This window comes from Sciurus carolinensis, chromosome 7, assembly GCF_902686445.1.
Source record: "Sciurus carolinensis chromosome 7, mSciCar1.2, whole genome shotgun sequence".
Lineage (NCBI taxonomy): Eukaryota > Metazoa > Chordata > Mammalia > Rodentia > Sciuridae > Sciurus > Sciurus carolinensis.
Window position 1 is genome coordinate 131,192,908 of NC_062219.1, and position 17,910 is coordinate 131,210,817.

Consider the following 17,910-nt stretch of genomic DNA (forward strand, 5'->3'; position numbering starts at 1 on the left):
CAAATGAAGTGCATTTCCTGCTAAGTTTTCACCCAATGGATTTCAATGAAATTTGGGGAGTGGATGTACACACCATTTCCACTTTACACCCCAAACTTGATAATCCTAGGTAGAATGGATGCCTTTCAAAGGCATTTTGTGTATTCCAGTTACTAGTGCCCTTTGTATTTTGGGCCTGAACTCAACTTTAAATGTGCTGGCTGAGAAGAGCTTGGAAGTGGAGAACAGGAGCAATTTGGGTTAGTAGCTTCAACTTGTAGCAACATACCTGATTCTCAGTGAGACCATCTAAAATTGATCCAGTCAGCACTGTCTCTTTCCTCCCTATTTTTGGTGATCCTAGGAACAAGGCACTTTTGGCTAGTGAACACTGTATCTTGGACCTGAACTCAGTTTTGAATGTGCTGACTGAGAAGAACTTTGAAGGGCAGAATGCAGTTCAAAGTGCAGATATTCTTTTGGTTTTCAGTGAGCAAATTGTTGCTTTGTCTGGAGTTGAAGGAGCAAGCTTAACAAGCCATTTGCAACACTTGAAAGATGGATATTACTTTGAACCACTTGAACTACTGAAAAGAGCACTTTCTGCAAGCTGGTAAATGCAACTCAGTTGAACTCCTGAACAAGACTTAAGAACAGATTTGAAGGAAATATTGTGGATTTCATCAACTCATCATTTAGCTTTTACTCCCCACACTTGGGTATCATAGGTAGAAGGGCACTCATGCTAATTCACTTTGAAGAGTGGGGTTGAGGAGAGTTTAAATGCACAGAGACTGCATTTAAAGTGAGATTTCTGAAAGAAATTCAAGGATGTCAATCAAACTTTGGGAAATAGCTTCACTGGTCATTGCAAAAAGCCTCCCCAAACTTGGTAATCCTAGGTACCAAGGATATTTGCCAGTGCATTTTTCTTATTTGGTCTGAACACTGCTTTAAATATCCTGGCTGAGAACAGCTTGGAAGTACTGAACAAAAGCAGTTCCTGCTGACAGCCTCATTTTGTCACAACATTACATGATCTCAATGAGACAGTAGATTTTTGTATCTCCTTGAACTACTGTGAACCAAAAGTGCTTCTCAACACTGATTAGAGTGGATTCACTTTACAGAGTCTGTATACTTGGGTAGTTGCCATTGATTGCAAGCAGGCAAATACAAATGAAGTGCATTTCCTTCAACGTTTTCACCAATGGATTTCAATGAAATTAGTGTTCCTTGTATTTGGGGCCTGAACTTTACTTTGAATGTGATGACTGAGAAGAACTTGGAAATGCTCACAGCTTGAATTTGCAAGAACTCAAATAAGGTCTCATTATTCTCAATGAGACCAATGATTGTTGTCTCTGGTTCAACTACCAAGAAGCTAAAGTGCTTCTCCATGCTGATTCATGTGATTTTACATTATAGTGTCAGCAAACATGAGAAGATGCAGTGGATTGCCAGCAAGCAAATTGAAATAAAGTGCATTTTCTGAAATGTTTTCATGAATGGATTTCAATTAAAACTTTGGAAATTGATCCAGTAAGCACTGACTCTTTCTTCCCCAACCTAGGTAATCATAGGCACAAGGGATTTTTGGCTAGTGAACATTGTATCTTGGCCCTGAACTCAACTTTCTTGGGCTCACTGAGAAAAACTTAGAAGTGAATAGATGTGATTTAAGCTACCAGATTGAAGTGCAGCAACACATCTGATTCTCAGTGAGATCACTTGGAATTGATCCAGTAACCACTGTCTCTATCCTCTTCACCTTCAGGATCCTTGGTACAAGAAATTTTTAGCTAGTGAATGTTGAATTTTGGCCTGAACTTGGCTTTGAACATGCTGGTTGAGAAGACCTTGGAAGGTCAAAGTGCAGATATCATTATGCTTTTCAGTGAGAGTAAAAAAAGGATTCCTTTCAAAGATATTTTGTGTATTCAACATACTAGTGCTCTTTGTATCTAGAACCTGATCTCTGGTTTGAATGTGCTGGCTGAGAAGTGCTTGGTAGGGCAGAACAGAAGGGGTTTGAACTAGCAGCTGGAACTTGCAGCAACAATTAGTTTCTCAGAGAGACCATCTGGAATTGATCTAGTAACCACTATCTCTTTCCTGCCCAACCTTGGTGGTACTAGGTAAAAGACATTTTTGACTAGTGATCATTATTATATCTTGGACCTGAACTCAGCTTTGAATGTGCTGGTTGAGAGGAGTTTGGAAGTGCAGAACAGAGGCTGTTTGAGCTAGCAGCTTGAACTTGTAACAACACCTGATTCTCTGTGAGAACATCTGGAATTGGTCATTCTAGGTACCAATTATCTTTTGCTAGTGTATTTATATATTGAGCCTGAACTCTGCTTTGAATGTGCCACCTGAGAACAGCTTGGAAGTGCTGAAGAAAAGCAGTTTCTTTTGGCAACTTTATCTTCTAGCAACACAACTTGATCTCAATGGGACAACTGACTACTGTCTCTGGTTGAATTACTGTGAAGCAAAGCTGATTCTGAACACTTATTAGAATGTTGTTGCCTTGTAGGATCTGTGTACTCAGGTAGCTGTAGTTGATTGCCAGTAGACAAATAAAAATGAACTGGGTTTCCTGGAAAGTTTTCAACAACAGATTTCAATGAAATCTTGGCGAATGGTTCTCCTCTACATTTCTACTTCCAACCAAAACCAGGTAATCCTAGGTACAAGTTATCTCATTCAGGGGATTTTTGTGTATTGTAAGTACTCATGCTCTTTGTATCTGAGGCCTGAGTGTACTTTGAATGTGCTGGCTGAGAACAGCTTGGAAGTGCTGAAAAAAAGCAGTTTCTGGGAATGCAAGGTTGGTTTAACATCCGTAAATCAATAAGTGTAATCCATCATGTCAATAGACTTAAGGAGAAGAATCATATGGTTATTTCAATTGATGCAGAAAAAGCGTTCAAAAAATACAACACCCCTTCATGCTCAAAATACTAGAAAAATAGGGATAGTAGGGACATACCTGAACATTGTAAAGGCTATTTATGCTAAGCCCATGACCAACATCATTCTAATGGAGAAAAACTGAAAACATTCCCTTTAAAAACAGGAACAAGACAAGGATGCCCATTTTCACCACTTCTATTCAACATTGTACTTGAAATACTAGCCAGAGCAATTAGACAGACTAAAGAAATTAAAGGGATATGAATAGGGAAAGAGGAACACAAGCTGTCACTATTTGCTGATAACATGATTCTCTATTTAGAGGATCCAAAAAACTCCTCCAGAAAACTTTAGACCTCATAAATGAATTCAGCAAAATAGCAGGACATAAAATCAACACACATAAATCTAAAGCATTTTTATACATAAGCGATGAAACATCTGAAAAGGAATTGAGGAAAACAACTCCATTCGCAAAGCTTCAAAAAAGAAATAAAATACTTGGGAATCAATCTAACCAAAAAGGTGAGAGTCTCTACAATGAAAACTACAAAACATTGAAGAAAGAAATTGAGGAAGATCTTAGAAGATGGAAAGATCTCCCATGTTCTTGAGTAGACAGAATTGACATTATCAAAATGACCATAATTCCTAAGGGACTATACAGATTTAATGCAATTCCAATTAAAATCCCTATGACATTTCTCATAGAAACAGAAAAAGCAGTCATGAAATTCATCTGGAAAAACAAAAGACCCAGAATAGCCAAAGCAATCCTGGGCAGGAAGAGTGATGCAGGACGCATCACTATACCAGACTTAAACGCTACTATGGAGCAATAGTAACAAAAATGGCATGGTACTGGCACAAAAATAGACAGATCAATGGTACATGATAGAAGTCATGGAGGCATACCCACATAAGTACAGTAACCCTATATTAGACAAAGGTGTCAAAAAATTACAATGGAGAAAAGATAACCTGTTCAACAAATGGTGCTTGGAAAACAGGAAATCCCTATGCAATAAAATGAAATTAAACCCCTATATCTCACCCTGTACAAAACTGAACTCAAAATGGATCAAGGATCTAGGAATTAGACCTGAGACCCTTCACCAACTAGAACAAAAAGTAGACCTGAATCTCCATCATATTGACTTAGGACCAGACTTCCTTAACAAGACCCCCATAGCACAAGAAATAAAAGAAAGAGTCAATAAATGGGATAGATTCAAACTAAAACATTTTTTTCTCAGCACAGGAAACAATCAGTAATGTGAAAAGAGAGCCTACAGAGTGGGATAAAATCTTTTCCATAGACTTCAGACAGAGCACTCATCTCCAAAGTTTATAAAGAACTTAAAAAACTTTACACACAAAATACAAAGAAACCAATCAATAAATGGGTTAAGGAAATGGGCAGACACTTCACAGAAGAAGATATGCAGGTGATCAACAAATATACAAAAAAGCGTTCAAAATCCCTAGTAATTAGAGAAATGCAAATTAAAAACACCCTAGATTTCATCTAATTCCAACTAGAATGGCTGTTATCAAGAACACAAGCAATAATAAGTGTTGGCGTGAATGTGGGGGAAAAGGCACATTCATACATTGCTGGTGGAGTTGCAAATTGGTACAGCTACTCTAGATAGCAGTATGGAGATTCCTCAGAAAACTTGGAATGGACCCATCATTTGACCCAGCTATCCCACTCCTCATTTTATACCTAAAGGACTTAAAATCAGCATACTACAGTGATGCAGCCACATCCATGTTCATAGCAGCTCAATTCACAATAGCTAAATTGTGGAACCAACCTAGATGCCCTTCAATTGATGAATGAATAAGGAAATTGTGATATATGTACACAATGGAATATTACTCAGCCATAAAGAAGAATAAAATTATGGCATTTGCTGGTAAATGGATGGAGTTGGAAAATATGCTAAGTGAAATAGGCCAAGCCCAAAAAACCAAAGACCGAATATTTTCTCTGATAAGTGAATGACAATATATAATGAGGATGGTGATAGGGGGAAGAGAAGAATGAAGGAACTTTGGATGGTGTAGAGAAAAAAGGGGTGTGAGGGTGTGGAGATGGAAAAAGAGTAGAATGAAACAGACAGTATTACTCTATATGTATGATTACATGAATGGTGTACATTGTGTACAACCAGAGAAATGAAAAGCTGTACCCCATTTGTGTACAATGAACCAAAATGTGTCTGTAAAAATAAAAAATATTTTAATAAAAAAAGAAGCAACTCAGGATATGCACTTTATCTATTTGATTTTTTTTTTTTTTTTTTTGCAGTGCTGAGGATTGAACCCAGGGCTTTGTGCTTGCAAGGCAAGCACTCTACCAATTGAGCTATGTCTCCAGCTGGATATGCACTTTATATGTTACTGACAGCTCAGTCCTTGTCCCACATGCCAGTTCATACCAATTTAATAATGAGGACAAGATTTTGAGTAAAAGGGAAAAAAAAGATTTATTGCTTTCCTAGCAAAGGAGAAACACAGGGGACTCCAGCCCCAGAGGCTGTGGTTCTCCCCATCCATCGAGGAACAGGGGGGTTTAAAGAAATACTAGGATTGCATTCCAGGTGTGCCCTGATGGTGTGTCAAGGATTCACTTGTCAATCTAGGAGATAGTTACTTCCTAGGTCTTCTGGTGACATCTCCTTCCTGTGGAGGACAGATAATTCAATGAAACCTTATTCCTGGTCTCCAGGTTAGGAACAGGGAGAGGGAGAAAAGGAAAAGAAAAACATGTACATTTTAAAATAAGCAGCAAGGGCGTTCAAAAGGTGAAGTGCACCACTTATCAAATTGTGCAGGGTTCCTTCTTCTAAATTCAATGATGTCTAATCTTGAAGAAAAAAAAGTTAAACCCTCTCCTACTCTTACCTGTATTAATTTTACTTCTTTAATTTTGCCATCAAAATAAAATGTATTCTTTTTATCTAATTCTCAAGAAGGAAAACATCACTCCTGTAGTGGGCTCTGCCTCCTTCCCTAGCTCAGTCAGAGGTCCTGCCCAAACCACCTCCAAACAGCAGGGGGCATGTTACATATTCTGTCCAGTGTCATGGAGATTCGTTAAAACTGAGGGTGCTGCTGATTGCTACTGTAAGGGTCATCCTGTTAACTGCTAGGCAGAAACTTTCAGGGGCATTCACCTATGTTGAGTGTGGGGTCTTATAATGAGACAAAGAAATAATAGGAATTGCTATAGTTGTGTGTTATGTAGTAATAATAAGCTATATTTGGTATTTGCCTGGACTTGTAAAACTAAAATCATAAAAGGTGCCTGGTGACAAACTTGCTGTGTGGCAGGATGACACTCCTGAAAAATGCCAATATAAACCTTTATCTATGATTTGAGTGATGGCTCCTAGTCTAGTCATGTTCTAGTCTTTATCAAAGAAGACCAGGGCATGACTGGGCTGAAAATCCCTAGACTTTGGAGAAAACTGTCAGCAGCAGCATGACCAGAGGACCCCATGTCACTCTGTCTCTTGACTTCCCCAGCTGCTATCCACACTATCACTGATTGCTGATCGACCATTGTCACCAAGGACAGATGACTGACCACCTCTTCCACAATGATCACTGCCATCCAGCCTCTGGCTTATTGGACACCCGAGGATATCCAAAGACATTCAAGAAGCTGAGAGAGGCTACAGCTGAGAAGAATCCCCTCAGTCTTATTGACTGACTTCTTGGCTAAGAGACATTGCATTGAGTAAATCCATGGGGATTGGACTCTAGGTGAATAAGGGAGTGAATCTTTAATGTATTTGTGACTTGCTATTATTAGGAATGTTAAGTTGAGTGTGCATTGCATGAATAAAATCCACTTGTTGGAACCAAAAAAAAAGCAGTTTCTGCTGGTTGCTTCATCTTGTAGCAACACACTTTGTTCTCAATGGGACAAGTGTCTTCTGACCCTGGTTAAACTACTGTGAAGCAAAAGTCCTTCTCAGCACTGATTAGAATGGCATCACCTTACAGCATCTGTGCACTTCCATAGCGACAGTTGATTCCCAACAGGCAAATACAAAACAAGTGCATTTCCTGGAAAACTCTCACCAACGGATTTCAATAAAATCTTGTAGAATTGATCTCTACACCTTTTCACTCTTAACCCCAAACCTAGTAAGCCTAGGTACAAGGGATCCCTTTCAAGGGCATTTTGTGTGTTTCAAGTACTAGTGCTCTTTTTGTATCTAGGGCCTAACCTCTCCTTTGAATATGCTTACTGAGAAGAGCTTGGAAGTACAAAACAGAAGCAGTTTGAAATAGTAGTTTGAACTTGTAGTAATACACCAGATTATCAGTGAAACCATCTGGAATTAATCCATCAACCTCTGTCTCTTTTCTACCCAACCTAGGGACAAGGCACTGTTGGCTAGTGAACATTGTATTTTGGACCTGAACTCTGCTGTGAATGTTCTGGCTTAGAAAAGCATGGAATTGCAGAACAGAAGCAGTTTTATCGAGCAGCTAGAACTTGTTGCAACACACCAGATTCTCAGTGAGACCACCTGGAATAGGTAATACTAGGTACCAAATATCTTTTCTTAGTGAACTTTATATATTGATCCTGAACTCTGCTTTGAATGTGCTGGCTGGGAGCAGTGTGGAAGTGCTTAACAATAGCAGTTTCTTGTGGCAGCTTCATCTTGTAGCAACACACCTTGATCTCAATAGGACATTTGGCTTCTGTCTATGGTTGAACTACGTGAGGCAAAAGTTCTTCCCAGCACTGATTAGAAAGGTGTCACTTTACATCATCTGTGTACTTGTATAGCTGAAGGTGATTGCCACCAGGCAAATATGAACAAAGTGCTTTTCCTGGAAAGATTTCATTACTGGATTTCAATAAAAACTTGGGGAATGGATCTCCACAACCTTTCCACTCTACAAACCAAACTTGGTTATCCCACGTACAAGGGATTCCTTTTAAGTGAATTTGTGTGTTGCAAGTACGAGCACTCTTTTTATATGGGCCTGAACTCTTCCTGGAATGTGCTGGCTGAGCAGAGCTTGGAAGTACAGAACACAAGCAGTGTGCTAGCTGGTTTAATGTGCAGATATCCCTTTGGTTATCAGTGAGCAAATTGTGCTTTGCCTGGGGTTGAAGTAGCAAGAAGCACTAGCACTTTGCAGCACAAGAGTGAAGAATATTACTCTGAACCTTTTGACCTACTGGTCAACACCACTGTCTGCAAGCCTCTCAATGAACTTGACATGAATTCCTGAATGAGACTTTAGAATGCCTTCCAAGGAAACTTGGATTCAATGAACTCTTTTGGACTTTCCTCCCCACACTTGGTGATCATAGGTACAAGTGCTCTCATTCTAGTTCAATTTGAATAGTGGGGTGTAATAGTGTTTTGAATGTACTCAGTCACAAAGACTGCAGTTAAAGTGACTTCTCTGAAAAAAGTTCAAGGATATTATTAAAACACTAGAAAATAGTTTCACTCACCATTCCAGCATGACTCCCCAAAATTGGTAATACTAGTTACCAAGGATCTTTTTCCAGGGCACTTTGTTTTCTGGGCCTAAACTCTACATTGAATGTGCTTGCTGAGAAGAACTTGGAATTGCAGGAAATGAGCAGTTAGAGTCAGCAGCTAGAACTTGTAGCAACATACCTGATTCTCAGTGAGACTATCTGGAATTGGTAATACTGGATATCAAGTATCTTTTGCTAGTGCACTTTATATATTGGGCCTGAAGTATGCTTTGAATGTGCTGCCTGAGAACAGCTTGGAAGTGCAGAACAGAAGCAGTTTCAGCTAGCAGCTTGAAATTATAGCAACACACCTGATTCTAAGTGAGACCATCTGGAATTGTTCCAGTAACCACTGTCTATTTCATGCACAACCTTGGTGACTGAGGTACAAGGGATTTTTGGCTAGTGATTGTTGTATCTTGGGCCTGAACACTGATTTGAATATGCTGACTGAGGACAGCTTGAAATGCTGAAAAAAGCAACTTCTTCTGACAGGTTCATCTTGTCCTAACACACCTTGATCTCAATGGGACCATTGACTTCTGTCTCTGGTTGAACTACTGTGAAGCAAAAGTGCTTCTCAGCACTGATTAGAATGTTGTTACCTTACAGTATCTGTGCACTTTGGTAACTGAAGTTGATTGCAACCAGGCAAATATAAATGAAGTGGGTTTTCTGGAAATTTTCAAAAGTAGATTTCAATGAAACCTTGGGGAATACATGCCTTCACGAGTTCCACTATTTATCCCAAAGTTGGTGTTTTATGTACAAATGCTTTTTGTATTTGGGGCCTGACCTCTCCTTTGAATGTTCTCACTGAGAAGGGCTTGGAAGTGCAGAACTGAAGCAGTTTGACTAGCAGCTTGAACTTATAGCAACACACCTAATTATCAGTGAGACAATTTAGAATTGATCCAGTAACTACTGTCTACTTCCTGTCCAACATTTTTTATCCTAGGTATGAGACATTTGGGGCTAGAAAATGTTGTATTATGGTCCCGAACTTAGTATGCTAGCTAAGAATACTTAGAATACTTAGAAGTGCTGAAGAAAAGTGGTTCCTGATGACAGGTTCATTTCATAGCAACAAATATTGATCTTAATGGGACAATTGACTTCTGTCTCTTATTGAACTATGGGAAACAAAAGTGTCTCTCAGCACTGATTAGAATGGAGTTTGCATACAGCATTGTTGTATGTGGGTATATGCAGATGTTTGCCAGTAGACAAATACAATCAAAGTGTGTTTCCTGAAAAGTTTTCATTAACAGATTTCAAAGAAATCTTGGGGAAGAGATCTCCTCACCATTTGCACTCTCCATGTTAAACTTTGTAATTCTAGGTACAGGGTATCCCTTTCAAGGGCATTTTTTGTTTTCCAAATACAAGTGGTCTTTGTATCTGGGGCCTGAACGCTCCTTTGCATGTGCTGACTGAGAAGAGCTTGGAACTGCAGAACAAGCAGTTTCAGCTAGTAACTTGTAATCGTAGCTAGACACCTGATTCTCTGCTAGACCACTCAATACTGATCCAGTAAACACTGTCACTTTTCTCTCCAACCTTGTTGATCCTAGGTACAAGGCACTTTAGGCTAGCGAACATTAATTATATCTTGGACCTGAACAAGACTTTGCACATGCTGACTGAGAAGAGTTTGGAAGTGCAAAACACAAGAAATTTGCGCTAGCCCCTTCAATGTACAGATATCCTTTTGATTTTTAGTGACAAATTGTGCTTTGTCTGGGGTTGAAGTAGCAAGAAGCACCACCTCTTTGTAGCACTTGAAGGATATTACTCTGGAACTACTGGATAACAGTACTGTCTGCAACCTGGTCATGCTGTGAGCCCATTGCATCATACAACTCTCAGACATATTCTATCCATGACTGCTTGACAATATAAGCCTACTCTTTAACAATAAAGTAGATTGAGTTCTCTGAAATTGGCCTCTGGAGATCTTTCTTCAACTCTGTTACCACACCCTCCTCAGCTGTTTGATGGATCCCAGTGGATGGAGAGACCCCACATTTTGGTGCCCTGAACAGGGACCTGAGCCCAGCAGGTAAGTGTGGGCATAGAACCCCCTAGGAATTAGGGGAAGTATAGACAATTTACCATCCTCCAAGAGGGACTCCCAGCTGCAACTTTTGTGTACCTTTCTTAGTAGGAGAAGACTAACATTGAATAAAAAGGAAGCACAAAAATTTGGGGATGTAGTACTGGACACTAATCTTTGGGTTAAAGTGGCTGATTGTTTGATCCAGCGATATGGGAGAGAATCATGGTCAGTGCTAGACAAGAAGAGGTCAAACAAGGATATTGCCTACCTCTAAATTTTTCCCCATTATCACAGTCATTCAACAATCTTTGGGGAACCATGGGTTGGATCCTTGTCAGATCATGGCTGCACTAGCAGCAGAAATAGAGAGTCAAGAGAGGGAACAAAAGTAAATTAGGAAGAGCTTACGGTTACTTCAAAGGCAAAGGCTCAACCTCTCAATGCCCAACAGGTAGAGAAAGAAGCTAAAACAGGGATAGTTAAACCAAAGAAGATTTACCCCTCACTATCTAATCTCATGCAGCAGTTACAAATAGATGAGGAGAAACTGGAAAACCTTACAGGCCCCAACAACCTTGGCCAGGACCCACCCCTCCCCATGGTCAGACTCATCCTTTCTCTGAACTGCGAACAAAGGAGCTATTCTTACAACTGATGACAAGGCCTTCTATGAAGAAATTATAGACACAGACCCATATGATCCAAACTGTAGAGGGCTTAAAGAAAAGCACCTTCAAATCTGTTCTGTCATTATCTCTCATTAAAATACAATGGCATCGTGAAGAGCCTATCTGAATTGAATGGTGGCCTATAAAGACAAATTGTCACATTTAAAGTCCCTGGAAAAGAAACAATCAAAAACTGGACATGTAGAACCCTCTACCAGTCCATATAATACCACATTTGTATCATAAAAAGGAAACAAAAGTAAAATTTAGGTCTCCATGACCTCAGGAGTATTAATGCTGTTATGAAGAAAATGGCCACTACACAGACTGGTTTACCAAGGGCTACCAATTTACCCATGGGTAAATTTTAGACATTAAAGACTACTTTTTCAGTATTCTGCTACATCCACAAGATAGAGACAAATTTGCTTTCATAGTGCATGTCACCAATAACATAGTACCAACACAAAGGTACCAGTGGACAGTACTCCCTCAGGGGAAGAAAAGTAGCCCAACCATATTCCAAATGTATGTCTTTCAGGCTGTTAAACCATTGTTAAGCTACCATAATTTAACAGTAATACAGTACATGAATGATATTCTGCCAGCCCATACCAAGGAACATGATCTAGAACAAGCCTTCATGATCCTATAGACCAACATAAAGTCTTCTGAACTTTGTATATCTCCTAAAAAGATACAAAAGAGCCCACCTTACTGCTTCTTGGGCACATTGGTGCTCCCTAACACCATAAACCCTAGTGGGCCTATTATTCACATTTCAGATCAAATAACTTTAAATGATCTTCAGGTACAATTAGTACATATTAACTGGATAAAGCCCTGGCTTTAGTAATCTTAAGATTACTACAGCCCAACTACTCCTTTATTCAATTGCTTTAAAGGGGGCCCACAACCAAATACTTTGAGGATGTTAAATCTTGAGGCAAAACAAGCACTTTGGTGAATGAGGCATTAGGGACATTAAAATTATCCAGATTTGACCCAAATAAGAACCTGTATGCCATTGCTTTGGCAACTGCAGGGCTTTCTACAGGGGTATTATGGCAACCCAAATGGCATATATTGGAACGGGTACATTTGCCCTCCAACTGTGTGGCTAAGATCTGAAACCAACTCAATGCCGTAGTCACATTAGTATGAAGACTAAGAATGCAGAGTGTAGGCAATCTGCAGGATTGAGCCTGATACATTGGTACTCCCAATCTCAAAAGACGAATTAAACTTTCTACTACAAAATAATCCCTGTAGGAGGGTTTCAAGATGGCGGACTAGAGGGTGGCTGCATTTCATGTTGCTCCAGGATGCAAGATTCAAAAGAAGAGATAGTGAGAGACTTGGGACCAACTACAAGCCGCCGGGTGAGTCTCTCCCATTGGGGAGGCATCCTGGATGGGGGGTAGCCCCGGAACGCAGGGAACTTTGTGAAGTAGAGTTGCCCGGCAAGACGCCCCTCCCCCCGCCAGAGCGGTAAACATGGACAACTGGGAGCATCGTAGAGGAGGCGGCTCAGCACAGTGCTTGGACTCGGAGCAACCACTGGGGCTCCGGGCAGCTGCCTGAGGAGGAGCTGTGTGGCAAGCTGTTTAGACTCAGAACAACAGCTTCTGAACACCAGGGGGTTGCCCAAAGGAAGAGGAGGAACGTGGCGGGTTGCTTGGTCTAGGAGTGACTGCATCAGAGCTACAGGCGGTTGCCAGAGGAGGAGCGGCGTGGTGAGCTGTTTAGACTCAGAGCGACCACTTCTGAACAGTGGGGGGCTACCTGGAGGAAGAAGAGGAACGTGACAGGTCACTTGGTCTAGGAGTGACTGCATCAGAGCTCCTGGTGTCTGCTCAGAGGAGGAGGCGAGTGGTGAGTTGTTTGGACTCAAAGCGACCGCTCCTGAACACCGGTGGCCTGGCCCAAGGAGGAGCGCAGTGGGTCACTTGGTCTAGGAGCGACCGCTCCTGAACACCTGGGGGGCTACCCCGAGGAGGAGGAGGAACAGGGCGGGTAACTTGGACTCAGAGTAACTGCCTAGGGCTACGGGCGGTTGGCGGGAGGAGGAGACGTGAAGTGAGTTGCTTGAACTCCTAGTGACTGCATCGGAACACCGGGCGGCTGTCCAGAGGAAGAGGTGTGTGGCGGGTCTCTGGGACTCGGAGCTATTGTACGGGGCTCCAGGTGGCAGCTCAGAGGAGGGGCCGCATAGCCAGGTGATTAGGTGCAGAGAAGGGTCCCAGGACATAGGCGACTTCATGATGGAACAGCCACAACAGAGACATGCTTAGGGGGAGCGAAGTTTCCAGGACTGCGGGCAAATTCTCTGAGGAGAGGCAGCCTAAGGAGACTCGTCTGCGAAGAGTGAGGCTCCCAAGCCCAGGAGGTAGGTCCGGGCCCCTGGGAATGTTCCAGAGAAAGGCACCCCAGCCCAGGCAGTAGTTGTAGATTGAGGGGAACGTCTAGGAGGGGAACTGACCAGCGAGACCTCCCCACCAGGTGAGTCTTCCCTGCCGGGTGAGGTTTTCCCACAAGGACGGTAAAACCAGAGACACAGGCACAAACAGGCCTTGCCTCAGTCCGCAGCCTAGTTCCCCTTTGGATGACCATTGGTCTACAAGTGGAGGCACCTCTGCCCACTATCAGGGAATATACCACACCTGAAGGCCACCACCCCTAGAGAGGCAGATTCCTTGTGGAGCACCGCATTATCAACTTCCTCCAAGACTTCAGGCTACTGAAGGATAAGAGGGGATATATTAGAAATCTTCAGGGACATTATAAGTCAATAGAGGAAATCTGCAATATCTTAATGACCCACTGATTCCTGAACAATATAAGAAAACAAGGGAAGATAATGCCCCAAACAAATCTAGATGTTACATCAATAAAATCCAATGACAGCATGGCAGAAGAAATGACAGAAAGGGAGTTCAGAATGTACATAATTAAAATGATCAGAGAAGCAAACGATGAGATGAAAGAGCAAATGCAGGTATTGAATAATGAGATGAAAGAGCAGATGCAGGTATTGAATGATCGCACCAATCGACAGTTAAAGGAGAAAATACGGGAAGCAAAAGATCATTTCAATAAAGAGTTAGAGATATTGAAAAAAAAAACAAACAGAAATCCTTGAAATGAAGGAAATAATAAAGCAAATTAAGAACTCCATAGAAAGCATAACCAATAGGATAGAACACCTGGAAGACAGAATCTCAGATATTGAAGACAAAATATTTAACCTTGAAAACAAAGTTGAACAAACAGAGAAGATGATCAGAAATCATGAACAGAATCTCCAAGAACTATGGGATATCATGAAAAGGCCAAATTTGAGAATTATTGGGATTGAGGAAGGCTTAGAGAAACAAAACAAAGGAATGAACAATCTATTTGAAGAAATAATATCATAAAATTTCCCAAATCTGAAGAATGAAATGGAAAATCAAGTTCAAGAGGCTTATAGGACTCCAAATACACAAAATTACAACAGACCCACACCAAGGCACATTATAATGAAAATACCTAACATACAAAATAAAGACAGAATTTTAAAGGCTGTGAGAGAAAAGAACCAAATTACATTCAGGGGGAAACCAATACGGATATCAGCAGATTTTTCAATCCAGACCCTAAAAGCTAGAAGGGCCTGGAAAAACATTTTTCAAGCTCTGAAAGGAAATGGATGCCAACCAAGAATCTTATACCCAACAAAACTTACCTTCAAATTTGACGATGAAATAAAATCATTCCATGATAAACAAAAGCTAAAAGAATTTACAAAAGAAAGCCAGCATTACAGAACATTCTCAGCAAAATATTCCATGAAGAAGAGATAAAAACAAAGAAGTAAATCAGCAAAGGGAGGAATTATCCTAAAGGAACTGTCAAAAAAGGAGGAACCAAGTTGTGTCAAAAAATAAATAAATAAATACAATTTAAAAAATGAACCAAATGACCAGGAGTACAAACCATATCTCAATAATAACCCTGAATGTTAATGACCTGAATTCATCAAGCAAAAGACATAGACTGGTAGATTGGATTAAAAAGAAAGATCCAACAATATGTTGCCTGCAAGAGACTCACCTCATAGAAAGAGATACCCATAGAGTAAAGATGAAAGGATGGGTAAAAACATACCATGCACATGGACTCAGAAAAAAAGCTGGAGTATCCATCCTCATTTCAGATAATGTGGACTTCAAGCCAAAGTTAGTCAGAAGGGATAAAGAAGGACATTTCATACTGCTTAAGGGAAGCATAAATCAGCAAGATATAACAATCATAAACATCTATGCCCCAAACAATGGCTCATCCATGTATGTCAAACAAATCCTTCTCAATTTTAGAAACCAAATAGACCATAACACAATAATACTAGGTGATTTTAACACACCTCTCTCACCACTGGACAGATCTTCCAAACAAAAATTGAACTAAGAAACCATAGATCTCAATCACACAATCAATAATTTAGACTTAACAGACATTTATAGAATATACCATCCAACCAAGAGTGAATACACTTTCTTCTCAGCATCACATGGATCCTTCTCTAAAATAGACCATATATTATGCCACAAAGCTAATGTTAGCAAATACAAGAAGATAGAGACACTACCTTGTATTCTATCACATCATAATGGATTGAAGTTAGAAATAGATGAAAGAGTAAAAAACAGAAACTACTCCAACACCTGGAGATTGAACAATATGCTATTATATGATGAATGGATAACAGAAGATATTAGGAAGGAAATTAAAAAATTCTTAGAGGTAAATGAGAACAAAGAAACATCATATCAAAATCTCTGGGACACTATGAAAGCAGTACTTAGAGGAAAATTTATTTCATGGAGCACTTTTAATAAAAGTAGTAAAACTCAACAAATAAATGACCTAACACTACAGCTCAAAGCCCTAGAAAAAGAAGAACAGACCAACACCAAAAGTAGTAGAAGACAGGAAATAGTTAAACTCAGATCTGAAATCAACGGAATTGAAACAAAAGAAAGAATACAAAAAATTAACAAAATAAATAGGTTGTTCTTCGAAAAAATAAAAAAAATTGATAAACCTTTAGCCACACTAACAAAGAGAAGACAAGAGAAAACCCAAATCACTAAAATTCAGAATGAACAGGGAAATATCACAACAGACACGATTGAAATACAAAACATAACTACAAGCTATTTTGAAAATCTATACTCCAACAAAATAGAAAATTTCGAACACATCAACAGGTTTCTGGAAATATATGAAATGCCTAAACTGAACACGGAGGACATACACAATTTAAATAGATCATATTCAATTAATGAAATAGAAGAAGTCATCAAAAACCTACCAACAAAGAAAAGTCCAGGACCAGATGGGTTCTCAGCCGAGTTCTACAAAACCTTTAAAGAAGAGCTCATCCCAATACCTCTCAAAGTATTACATAAAATAGAAGAGGAGGAAACCCTCCCAAACTCATTCTATGAAGTCAATATTACCCTGATACCTAAACCAGACAGAGACACATCGAGGAAAGAAAATTTCAGACCAATATCCTTAATGAACATTGACGCAAAAATTCTCAACAAAATTTTAGCAAATCGCATACAAAAACATATTAAAAAGATAGTGCACCATGATCAAGTGGGTTTCATCCCAAGGATGCAAGGTTGGTTCAACATCAGGAAATCAATAAATGTAATTCACCATATCAATAGACTTAAAGTCAAGAATCACATGATTATTTCAATAGATGCAGAAAAAGCATTTGATAAAATACAACACCCCTTCATGCTCAAAACACTAGAAAAAATAGGGATAGTGGGAACATTCCTTAACATTGTAAAGGCCATCTATGCTAAGCCCATGGCTAATATCATTCTACTTGGTGAAAAAGTGAAAGCATTCCCCCTAAAAACTGGAACAAGGCAGAGATGCCCTCTTTCACCACTTCTATTTAATATCGTACTTGAAACTCTAGCCAGAAAAATTAGACAGACCAATGAAATTAAAGGGATACAAATAGGAAAAGAAGAACTCAAACTATCCCTATTTGCTGATGATATGATTATATACTTAGAGGAACCAGGAAATTCCACCAGAAAACTTTTAGAACTCATAAGTGAATTCAGTAAAGTAGCGGGATATAAGATCAATGCACATAAATGTAATGCATTTGTATACATAAGTGATGAATCTTCAGAAAGGGAAATTAGGAGAACTACCCCATTCACAATAGCATCTAAAAAAAATAAAATACTTGGGAATCAGTCTCACAAAAGAGGTGAAAGACCTCTACAATGAGAACTACAGAACACTAAAGAAAGAAATTCAAGAAAACCCTTAGAAGATGGAAAGATCTCCCATGTTCTTGGATAGTAAGAATTAATATTGTCAAAATGGCTATACTACCTAAAGTGGTATACACATTCAATGCAATTCCAATGAAAATCCCAATGATGTACATTACAGAAATAGAGCAAGCAATTATGAAATTCATCTGGAAGAATAAAAAACCGAGAATAGCTAAAGCAATCCGTGGCAGAAAGAGTGATGCAGGGGGTATCGCAATACCAGATCTTCAACTCTACTACAAAGCAATAGTAACAAAAACGGCATGGTATTGGTACCAAAATAGAAAGGTGGATCAATGGTACAGAATAGAGGACACGTACACAAACCCAAATAAATACAATTTTCTCATACTAGACAAAGGGGCCAAAAATATGCAATGGAGAAAAGATAACCTC